The following is a 12,828-nucleotide window of genomic DNA, read 5'->3' on the forward strand; positions in this document are numbered from 1 at the left end:
AGCTTTGTTAGGTCACGAATGGCTTCTCCCAGGCTTCTCTCCTCCCGGCCCCTCCTGCGATGCTCTGGGCCTGGTCACCTGCACCTGCTCAGGGACAGGAACCCCCCTTGCCTCTCCCTTATAACCTGTTCTCCTTCAGGAAGTGAGCATTCTGAGGCTTCCCATAAACACACACACACACATACACACACTTGCACACACATAGACACATGCACACACGCAGGCACACACGTGTACACACACGTGCACACGCACATGCATGCACACACACACACATGCACACATGCTGCCCGTCATCCTCATGTTCTTCTGACTGTGCCTCATGCCTCCTGCCCGCCCACAGGTCGGGGTGTTTGTCTCCACGGAAAGGACTGCCGGGCTTGCTGCCTCCACGTCCTCCCTGACTCCTCCTATTAGGGTCTGGCCTCCCGGACCTCCTCCACTGGCCAGTAGCATCCATGGCTCTGTTTCTGGCGTCATGACTTTGCTTTGGGGTACAGCAAACAGTTCTTCAGGGGTGTCCCCAAGTGTAGTGCCCAAGCCCCTGAAGGTGGCGATTGGGAGGGGTCCGCTCCTTCTCCGGGCCAGCCTTGCTCTTCTCTGTCGTGGAAGTCACTGGCACCCACCGGTCGCCTGGGAGGCAAGTCCTTCCTTCCTCTGCCTCACTGCCCAGAGTCCCAGTGAGGAAAGCCTGTTCCTACTCGCCAGGGTTGGTGGGCAGCTGCCCAGGACCCCTGGCTCCCCAGGTCACCCCATTTCCCCAGGGGGTTGTCTTGGAAGAGGCTCTGGCCATCCTGAACCGTCATCCTCCTTCAGCCATGTGACTGCATCAAGGCCCCGCCCACCTTCCTCCCGTCGTGATGGTGATATTTCAGGGCCCTCACTGCCCTTCCTGGCCACCTAGTCTTCAATGACTTTATCCAACCACGTGACTTCAGTGTCCATCCACAGAAAATGACTCACACATTTACGCAGTGGCGGTGTTCACCCCTCCCCGTCTTGGAGTGTGCGACTCACCACACCTCTCCCCAAAGAACGGATGGATACCTGCGGACCTGCGCCACCTGTGGGGTGTCCAGGGGTCCTCGGGGGCTTCTGAGTGTTTGGGGTGTGTCGCTGGCAGGAGTCCTGATCCAGGGTCAGACAGGGGTCTCCATGTCCAGTCTCCTCTGGCAGGGGCTGTCCTGAATGCAGTGCTGGGTGTGTCCCCCAGGCTGACAACATGCCTCGGCCCTCAGGTGGAGCCCCTCACTTGAGTCCTTCCCAAGTCTGTGGCCCTGGGACCTCCCCAGGATGCAGCTGGGATGGGGCTCCATACCCCAAGCCTAGAGCCCCTTCTCATCCCCTGTCCTATCCTGCTCCATTTTCTCAGAGTCAGTATTAGTACAGCGTTTTTTGCTGCAATTGTCAAGAGACTCAGCCTGACCTTAGGCCAAATGCGAATGTGCTGTCTCACATGACTGAGAAATCTCAGGTCTACTTAAGGCAGGCGGGGGCCAGGTACTGGCACGGAGCTGTCAGGAGCGCCTCCCTGACCCCTGGTTCTGCTTGCCTGTTCTTCATCCATTCTCAGGGTCCTCCCTAAATGCACTTCTAAATCCTCCCACCTGGCCGAGTCTTAATTGACACCACCAAACTCAGGCTCTACGAAAATTAGTTCTTCTGGAAAAACCTCCAGATCCCTCTTCACCCCTGGCTCATCAGGTGCCCTCCACTGCTCAAGCCATGCAGTGGCATGATCATGGCTCACTGCAGCCTCCAACTCTTTGCCTCAAGTGATCCTCCTGCCTCAGCCTCCTGAGTGTCTGGGACTACCGGTGAACACCCACCACACCTGGATAATTATTCTTAATTTTTTTTGTGGAGATGGGGTCTCACTATGTTGCCCAGGCTGGTCCCAAACTCCTAGCCTCAAGCCATGCCCCTGCCTTGGCCTCCTGAAGCTCTTGGATTACAGGCGTGAGCCACCACACCTGATGGACTGGACCTCATTCTTGACTCCTCACACTCACTCCTTTCCAGCTGCCTTGAAGCTCTGGGAACTCTGCCTCCTAAATATTTATTGAGCCCATTCTCTTCCCTGAATCCCATTGCTACCCCAAGTAGAGTTCATTCCCATTTCTTGCCACCCCACCCCCACCCCCACACCTACACCATCCATTCTCCACACTGTTGCCAGAGGTAACTAAAAAAGTAAATCTAATTATGGACTGGCATTGACAAGAGCACTCGCTAGGGTGCCGCTGTGCGGCATCGTTTTTCAAGAGGTGCTTACGCTGGTATATATATGTCTCACTTAAGATCTCTGAATTTTATTTTATGTAAATTACACCTTCTCCCCTTTCTCTACACACACAAATACATGCGTATATGAAATTAGACTATGTCAATTTCTTGCATCCAAATCTTCCATGGCTGCTCATTCATAAGCCCCAAGGCCTTCATGTGGCTGTCCAGCCTCACGTGACCTTTTCTTCTCCGGCCCACACTGGCCTCTCGCCCACTGGCCTTGGCTTCACCCACACTCCTTCCAGGACTTTGCCTGCTGCCCTCTCTCCCTGGAATGCTCTTTCTTCCCTTGCTCTTCTAGATAACTCTTTCTGGCTTTTCATGTTTCAGGTTAATCATCCCTTTCTCAAGGAAACCTCTCCTGAGTCCCTGTCACACGCTCTTGTAGCATTAAATGCACCCCCAGTAGCACTTTGCACATTGTAATTTTTTCATTTCATGTAGATGATTGTTCTAATGCTGCTTTCTCCTAGATTGTAAGACAAAGAGGGCATTTTGTTTTATTTATGACTGTGTTATTTACCGCTGTACATACCTGGCACATAGTAGGCACAATTGTGTGTTGCATGGCTGTGTTCATTTCTATCATGGCTCTTATGACATTGCACCTTGTGTATTGATTGAATGGTGGCTTCCCCCTCTAGCCTGCTGGTCCTGCAAGGGCATGGACAATGTCTTAGTCACCTCTGGAGCCCTGGTGGCCACTGCAGGCCTGGATGGTGGCTGGGACTCAGTACAAGTTTACTGGTGAATAATCAAAAGAATCACAAAGTGACATTGATGGCAAAAACTGGTTACAGACAGAGCCCACCTATGTTCTTGACTGATTTTGGCCACATCCAATGTTCTCTTGCTAAAGAAACATGAACATTCTCAAATCTCTTCTGAGAGCCATGCAAAAGCCACATGGCATGGCAGGCTTGAGCTTAATGGCATTTGTGGTGTCTTTTCCCGTTTATTGTGTGTGGGATGAATATTTGAATCTCAGTTTACCTATCCTAAAGGCCTGTTTGGTAATAAAAATGAAATAAAAGCCTCACAGAGTTACCAAACAACAGTGAAGAGTGTTTTTCATTAGTAGATGGTTCTATTTCAAGAGCTTCAAATTCATTATGTCTTTTAATCCTTGCAACAGTTCTATAAGATGGATATAATTATTAACATTCCCATTTGATATAAGATGAAACTGAGCATAGAGGGATTAAATATCTTGTGCAAAAATCACATAATCTAAACAATTGGCCATGCTATCAACACTGCTGCAGGATTCAGGAGTTTTCCAGGTAGAGCCTGATGTTTAGGCTTCTAGTTAGTACCAAAGCAGAGTTTACTTCACCGCTTGCTTCAAGCTACAAGAATCACCTATACAATAGAGGTTTTGACTATTCTTGGTTGCATGCAAGATTTGACCATTATTTTTCCCTTTTTATTCTCTATCATCATTATCATCGTCAATACGGTTTTTATCATCTTCATTGTCATCATCATTGACCCCCTGCTAAGACATGAGCTTGGATGCTGGAAATATAAGAAGGTATATTGGTATGGTCACAATATCTAAAAGTATTCCATCTGGAAGGGAGCACATAGATCCTTTCGCCCAAGCCCTCGACTTTTCTAGATAACAGAACGAGGTTCAGAGAAGAAAAGAGGGCATCAGTAGTCAGATGTCAAGGTCAGGATTCGAACTGAAGCCTCTGATCTGATATTAGTGCTGCTTCATCTGCATCATGTTACCTGCCTGTGATGGTCAGTTGTATGTGTCAATTTGGCTAGGCTGTAGTACCCGGGAATTTAATTAAACATGAATCAAGATGTTGCTGTGAAGGTATTTTACAGATGTGGTAAACATCTATAATGAGCTGACTTTAAAGTAAGGAAATTGCTCACAGTATTGTGAGTAAGGCTGAAGTCTTGAGGCAGAAATGTTTCCTTTTCAGGAAACCTCAATTTTTGCCAGCCCTTCAACAGATTGGAGGCCTTACAAAAATTGAGGTTTCCTGGAAAAAAAAATTTCTGCCTCAAAGGAGGCCTTAAAAAATTGAGGTTTCCTGAAAAAGAAACATTTCTGCCTCAAGATTTTTGCATCGACTACTCCCTGAGCTTCCAGCCTGCAAGCCTGCCCTACAGATTTTGGACTTGCCAGCTAATGTGATCATATGAGCCAATTCAATTCCTTAAAATAAATCTCCTAATTATCTGTTATCTATCTATCTACCTACCTATCTATCATTTATCATCTATCTACCTATCCATCATCTATCATCCATCTATATATCTATTATCTACTCATCATCTGTTATCTATCTACAGCCTATCTACCTATCTATCCATCAATTATCTATTATCTATTAATCATCTATCTATCATCTATCTTTCATCTATGTATATCATCCATCTATCTAGCATCTAACATTCAATTAACTATTATCCATCAATTATCCATCTATCTATCAATTATCTATCCCTCAATTAACTACTATCTATCAATCATCTATCTTTCTACAATCTATCAATCTATCCATCCCACTGGGCTTTCTTCTCTGGAGAACCCTAGTTGATATACTGCCCTAAGTAACTTACATGGCATAAGTAACATTTTGTTTACAAGTAACATTTTGTTTACAAATACAACATATTTAAATTTAAAGAAAATACATAAAATAATAAAACAACCCAAAAAACTATTTCTACCTACTAAGAATGACCAAGGAAAATGTGAAAGCAGTCTAATAGGACAGTGGACAGATCAGCTGGGAGATGTCAGCTTATGGTATCAAGAGAACCTGAGTTTCTTTAGTGAAGATACAAAGAACGCTTATGTTCTCAAATATTTATTCTCTACTTTTGTCTTCCTAATGGACCCTGATATTTTGTGGAGGAGGGGCAGGTACAGCAATAGGGTCAGCCAAAAGCTATCTTCCTCAGCCTCTATTTTGGCTAGGAGTGGTCCAAGGATAAAATTTCTCCCGATATAAGCAGAACTTCTTAGGTGGAATATCAGGAGAGATTTTTAGGAAGACTATTCTCAGCTGGGACACACAGTTTTGCCTTTTTTTCTCCTTCTCTTCCTACCTAGGACATGGGCACTATGACTGAGGCCTCAGCAAACATTTAGGATCATAAGGGAAAAGACCAATCTAATCAGAGAGGACTTGACCTTGACACCATGGTACACTGAGCCAATACAGCAGTGACTATGCCTGGACTTCTCATCAGACGACAAAAACAAACCCTTTCATGTTTAAGCCACCACACTTAAGTCATGGTACTCACAGCTCTAACATCTCCTAACTTATGACTATGGTACCAGGAGTGGGGTGCCATAAGTAAAAGAAGCTAATACTTGACAGGGACTGAATGAAGAAGGTAGGTAAAGAAAAATTAATATATCAAACATTGCAGACTAAAACCTAGTGACCTTGTGATGTATTTGAAAACATTCTTAAAAACTGTGTCACCTGCTGTACCTTGGGTCATGTACCACACACTAACCAAGGCTGTAGCATTGCAGAATATGGCAGGAAGAATCGAGATTGCTAGCAGTGAAGTTCAGAGACAGAGAAATAAATCTGAACTAGGGTGGGACAGTCTGCAAGCAGAAATAGATGGAAATACAGCCTTTCTTTCTTTCTTTTTCTTTCTTTCTTTCTTTCTTTCTTTCTTTCTTTCTTTCTTTCTTTCTTTCTCTTTCTCTCTTTCTTTCTCTTTCTCTCTTCTTTCTTTCTACAGGGTCTTGCTCTGTTGTCCAGGCTAGAGTGCAGTAGTGCAATTATGGCTTACTGCAGCCTGAACCTCCTGGGCTCAAGCAATCCTCCTGCCTCAGCCTTCCATGTACCCGGAACCACACAAGAATAACACCAAACCTGGCTGATATTTTTTAATTTTCTGTTTTTTGTAGAGATGAGGTCTCACTTTGTTGCTTAGGCTTGTCTGGAGCTCCTGGGCTCAAGTGATCCTCCCACCTCAGCCTCCCAAAGTGTTGAAATTACAGGCATGAGCTACCACGCCTGGCCAAATACCGCTTTTCTAGAAGACACATCCTCTACCTGTGATCTGTAATCTATATTGAATGAGATCACTGCAATTTTTGTTGTTCATATGTTTATTTAAGATGATTTTTTAAAATTGTGACAAAATAAACATAGCATAAAATGTACCATTTAATCCTTTTTACATGTACAGTATTATAGCATTAAATACATTCACATTGTTGTGCAACCATCACCGTCACCCATCTTCAGAACTCTTTATTTTCCCAAACTGAAACTCTGTATGCATTGAACACTAACTCCCAGTTCTCTGGCAATCCCCATTTTACTTTCTGTCCGTATGAATTTGACTACACCAGGGACCTCATATAAGTGAGCGCTTGCAGTACTCACACATCGTGCAGCGTTTGTCCTTTTGTGACTGGCTTATTTCACTTAGTATAATGTCTTCAAGGTTCATCCATGCTGTGGCGTGTGTCAGAATTGTCTACTTTTTAAAGGTTGAATGATATTCCATTGTATGTATTTACCACATTATGTAAATACATTGTATGTATTTACCACATTATGTAAATACATTGTATGTATTTACCACATTATCCACCTCTCCATCAATGGACACTTGGGTTGCTTCCACCTTTTAGCTATTGTGCGTAAGCTGCTATGAACCTAAGTGTACAGATGAGAACACTACAATGTGGAGTCCTGCAGGATCGATGCAACCCAACTGCTTCTATACCCCAAATTGAACAATTTATAAGTAGTGATTTCAAAATGGCAGCCACAGTGGGATAAACGACCTATCTCATCAGACAAAGCAATGGTCTCCTGGCAAAGACAGGCTTTAACCTTCTAGCTGGAACTTATTGGTTTAGAAATTACCTCAAGTTGGTAGCTATATTTTAAGTGCTAGAGAATGGGGGATTGCACAGTGGCTATGTCCAATAAGTAAAAGACAAGTAGCTTCAGCCCTAAAAATTATGCCTGGATAAGATCTTTGGTTCCATGTGTTACTTGCATGAAATCAACTGGAAGCAATTACAACTAAAGTGAACTAAGTTTTGAGAAAACCATTTCACTATAGAAAACCCAACATGACCTGCAACATCCTTTAACTCTTAAATCTCTGAAGCTATTTGAGAACCTCGAAACCCAAATGAATAAGAGGTAAGCTTTAAAAGCTGTGCATTTATAAAGAAGGTTATCCTCCCAAACACTCTTCTGAGACAAAGCTAGGCAGACCAAGCTAGCTTAATAATAGACCAAGAGGAACCTTCCAGAGAAAAAGTAATGGAGGACTAATGCTTAAGGGAGATTCACCCGGAAGCTGGAGCAAAATCGGCCAGGTTGGTTTTAACCAAAGAATGTAATCCATTGCCAAGACAGAGATCCCTCATTATTTCTGTTCAAGAGTATTTGATAATTGTCATGGCCCAGTGACTGCTGAGTGTTTCCCATTATTCTCTGTTGTTGTTGTTGTTTTGTTGTGTTTTGTTTTTTTGAAATGGAGTCTGGCTCTGTCACTCAGGCTGGAGTGCAGCGGTGCGATCTCCACTCACTGCAACTTCTGCCTCTCGAGTTTAAGTGATTTTCCTGCCTCAGCCTCCCAAGTAGCTGGGATTACAGGCACCTGCCACCACGCCCATCTAATTTTTGTAGTTTTAGTAGAGATGGGGTTTTCGCCAGGCTGGTTTCAAACTCCTGACCTCACTTGATCCACCTGCCTTGGCCTCCCAAAGTGCTTGGATTACAGATGTGAGCCACCACGCCTGGCGTTCTTTTTTCTTGAAGGAAGTTTTTACTACAGTTCCCTTCCTTTTCTGCCATTATGTATGGGATGTGCTAGGGGCAAACTCTTCGAGTTTGACTGTTTATAACTTACAAGGACCACATCTAGACTTGATAGAGAGGACAGCCTTCCCAGAGACCCTGTCTATCCCTTAGTGGAAGGGCCAATTGTAGGTGAATATGAAAAAGATGTTTATGGCTGAAGGGTCGCTCCAGGGGATGGATTGTGGCGGACATTGCTTGTGATCTGTCCAGTATTATTCTCTCCTAGTCCTTTTACAAGAGAATTCCCATTTTTGGGGGGTGCCAACAGCAATGTACACTGTTAAAAAAAATGACATTTTGGTGCCTCCCTTGCAGATTGGATGAGTCATGTGACATGATCCTTGACAGCTTTTCTGGGCTTTGGGAAGCCCATTTACCCTTTATGCCTTTCTTTCCTCCAGCAGGGAATGTTTATCCATCCAGCAGGGATGATTGCTGGAGCTCTGGCAGTCACATTGCAAGCACATGAATGGGCATCCCATCCCGGGGTCCCTGGTGAGAGCCAACGCTTGCTGCACCAGTCACTGATTCCTAACTCTTGGACTTTCTGTGATGTATGAGAAGGAAACACCCACATTTCACCCACATTTGAGTTAAGCTGCTGTTGCTTGCGCTTAGAGTTCCACATAGCTGCACTAGGTGCTATAGGCTTGAATTGCTGAGGCTCAGGTTGGGTCAAATGAGGTTGTGAGGTGGACCAGGCAGCGAGGGGCTGTCGTTCACAGAAGTAAAGTGATTTGCCAGAGCCAGGAAGTGGGGGTGTTGAGGCCTCAGGATGTCTCCTTTTGTCACCCGTGTGAGCTGCACCTCCTACTTCCTCTCAGGTCCCTGAGAAAGGGACAGTCAGGCCATCATCTTGGGAGACTTTTCCAGGACGGGGGATGAGTGGGAGCATGGGGGTGGGGGCTGGGAAGCTTTCTCATCAACATAAAAGGAACTCCATCAAGGACAAATCATCGTGATGAAACTCGAGTCTACCCCATGGTGGACAGTTTCTCAGAACATCAATTTGGGCTTGTGAGCTCGCAGCCTTTTAGACAGATCGGCAACCTTCATTTCCCTGGGGAAGTAGCAGCCAGAATAACATAGGTCTTGCTCCCACGTTACCATAAGCCCAGGCCCCTGGAGGTGGCAAGGGGAAGATAAACAGTCCAGAAAGGCCATTTTCAGGACACAGTCAACCTAAGCATGCTTCAAAGCAGTCGTTCATTCATTCATTCACTCAACAAATGTTTACTGATCCCTTAACAGTAGCCACACTGCTAAGAGCATGAGCTACAGAGATGGCATGTGAGGGCTTATATGATGCTGCCGTGACTTCCGGCACCATCTGGCGAGATCTGCTCTGCTGAATCCCCACTGCTGGGCTTTCCATGCCTCGGGCATGCCCCTCCTTATGCATTTGTGCCTTTTTCTTCTGTCCAGAACACTGGTACCTGCTTGGCCAGCTCACTTTGGCCAGGCCTTCATCCAATGTCACAACCTCGGATTGCATCCTCTGAGCATGCCTCTGCAACAGCTCCCCCTCCTCTCACCTCCCCACCCAGCTTCATCCTCCTCCCCGGCAGGTTACCCCTTGCCCTGGACTGGTTTACTATGTGTTTGTCTTCCCCACTAGGATGTTACTTAGGACAGCAGGGACCTGGCTTTCTCCCTGTGGGGACCTGTGCCCAGAGCAGTGCCTGGCATGGAGTCGACCCTTCCAATGTATTTGTTGGATGAAAGCACCCAGGCGGAGTGTCCAGAGCTCCCAGGACAGGGGAGGAGTACACCATGTCACCAGCCTGCACCTGGAATGTGAAGACAGAACCCTCAGGGGACTGGGATGGGGGAGAGGCGGGCCCTGACCCAGATGCGACCACTGGCTGCAAAAGGTGACTGCACCGGAGATAGAGCAGGACTAACTGGGGATTGAGGGTCCAGCAGAGAGAGAGGAGATGAGCTGCCTGGGGCCGGCTGGGGATCACTCTGCCCCAAGTCAGGGGAAGCGGGAGGGTGATGGGACCAACCATGAGGTGGGCGAAGAGGTGGGTGGTGGGGGGAGGTTGAGAAGAGCCATCCCTAGCACCACCCTAACTTTAGTGTGGGAAAGTGCAATGTGGAAGTGAGCTTTAGCGCTGGGGCATGCCCCCTGGGGAGAGTCTTTTGTTTTTAATAGTTTCTTTTTAATACCTTGTTTTAATAGCTTTGGTTTTTAGTTTGTTTTTAATAGCTTCTTTGGTTGTGGAAGGATGGCTGTGTGCGATTCCTGGAGCCAGTGCTGGCTCAGGGCTCTATGTAAGAAGGGGCGAGGCTTCAATATCTGGACAAAAGTAGCTTCTCCAGCCAGGAAGGAGGTAGAGAAGTCACGTGGACAGCCAACACCGTCTGCCACAGTGGCATCGACCTTCTGCCTGGGGATAAGGAAACGTTGGCTGGAAAAGAGATGTGGCAGGACACTAGATGGGTAGGAAAGGTGGAGGATTAGGGCTCTTCGTGAAGAGGTTGGAGGCAAGAGTGAAGTGGGGGCAGTAGGGAGTTCCAGGGGAGATGCCACCAGGACACTCCTTCATGCAAGGAGGGTTGAGCCCGAGGGCTTGGTGTGCAGGGCTGCATACTGGTCACCCTCAAATGTCCTCCCTTGCAGGCCTGTGAGCTAACCCCAGCTGCCTTTCCTAACCCCAACAGATGATAGATGAGAAATTGGCCGCAGTAAACCAGACTTGGGTCTCACTAGGTGAAAGCATTAACCCCCAAATGCCCCCATGGATCTGCGGAGAGATGCCAAGTTCCCTATCCAGTAAGACGGGGCTGGAGCCTGTTTACCTGAATCTCTGAAAAGAGAGAGACCTCAGTCTGATTTTCACTTTACAAGAGAGCAGAGATGATGTCATTGTGGAGGTGGGGGCAGGGGTGGGTCTGCAGAGGTTTGGAAGTGCATCTGTAGAGAACAGGACACCTGTGATTCCAAGAGTGGTCCTGCAGTACTCAGACCCATGTGGAAACTTAATTTCATCAAAGCCTGTCCTCTGTCTGCCTGGGAGGGCTGGCACACTGGCTGGAGGAGTTCCGGTCAAGGCCTCTCCTGGAGGGGAGGCTGTGGCTGGGAGGTCAGAGGCTGGGGAGGGTTGGTCTGAAGCAGCCTTTGGAAAGGAGGGAGCGATCTTGGGAGCCTGAGAGGTGAAAGGAAGAATTGGAGACCCAGAACTTCAGCCCGTGAGAGCACTGCATGTTTATTTGGTATCTCCTGTGCCTAGAACAGTGTCAGACACATAACCAAAAACCAGATCCATATTTGTTGAATTAATGAAAGAAAGAAGCCCCTGATGGTAGTAATTTGGCCAGCAGCAGCCCTGGGGGTTTACCAGTTTACAACTGGTCGCGCACTTTGGAAATGAGCCCAGGTTCTCGAGTCCTCCCTTATCTGTGGTTCTGTTGAAAGGGGAGAGCTGAGCTGCTGGGGACTGTGGGAGTCGCACAGTGGGAGTCCCACAAAAGCTGGGAGGACGGGGCCCTGAGTCCGTGAATTCATGGTGTGAAGGGGGAATCAGGTCCTCCCAAACTTACAAGTTGGAGTCCTAACCCCCCATTCCTCGGAATGTGACTGTATTTGGAGATAGAGTCTTTAATGAAGTAAATAAGGTAAAATGAGGTCATATGAGAAGGGCCCTAATCCCATAGGACTGACGTCCTTACAGAGAGAGGAGATTAGAAAACAGACACTCACAGGACAGCCATGTGAGGACGCAGGGTGAAGACGGCCATCTACAGGCCAGGAGCGGGGTCCCCAGAGAAACCAGCCCTGCCAACACCCTCCACTCGGACTTCCAGACTCCGGAACTGTGAGGAAATACGTTTGTGCAATCTAAGCCCCCGGTCTGTGGTCCTGTGTTACGGAAGCCGAAGCCGACTACAGTGTGGGTGCCAGCCTTGCATGGGTATGAGCCAGGTCGGTGGCTCCCTCTAAAGAAAGGGGAAAGACATGATGGCTCCCAGGGGAGAGAAGTGCTTCTCCAACAACGCCTGGGAAGGAAGAACCTATTTGTTTGGTTTAAAAAGTTTGAACCTGTTGTCGGTCAGTACTTAAAAGAATACAATAAAAGGAATTATTAAAAAACGTGTTAGACACACAAAATACGAGCCAAGCGTTCTTGCACCTGGATATCACCACAAAGTCAAATCGCTGTAAGTTTCTAAATACATACCCACCATGTCTGCCCTTACCCCACTTTGTGTAAGTAACAAACTGCCCACAACTCACTGCTGGCTGCAATTCCTTTTAGAAGCACTGCTCTCAGGCCCTGCCACTCATTCCAGGATTGGTCTGGCCTTAGAGATCAGACACATGGGGAGCCGTGTCCAGCGGGGAGCTCCAAGGGGTCCTGCGAGCCACACCCCCAGTGACGGCGCCCTGTAAAGACCACTCATGCATGGCCTGGCTGCCTGCAGCTGAGAGCCTTCTCAACAGTAAGGAGAAAAAAAATGAGCATCTTTCCCACCCAGGAGTAAAGAGGTGTGCAGAGGGGAAGGAAAGAGAAGAATCCAGAGGGTAACGAGAAGACAAAACTCCTAATCCAACCACAGCAGCCACCTCAGCCCTGCAGTAAGGACTTGGTAGATTTCCTGCTGAAGTCAATTTGAGCTCACGTGACTGTAGAATGTTGCTTACTGTGGTGTCTGGGTAAAGACAATCATAGAAACAGAACTATAACAGGACACAGAGCAACTTCTTTCA

This window comes from Gorilla gorilla, chromosome 7 (genome assembly GCF_029281585.2).
Source record: "Gorilla gorilla gorilla isolate KB3781 chromosome 7, NHGRI_mGorGor1-v2.1_pri, whole genome shotgun sequence".
Lineage (NCBI taxonomy): Eukaryota > Metazoa > Chordata > Mammalia > Primates > Hominidae > Gorilla > Gorilla gorilla.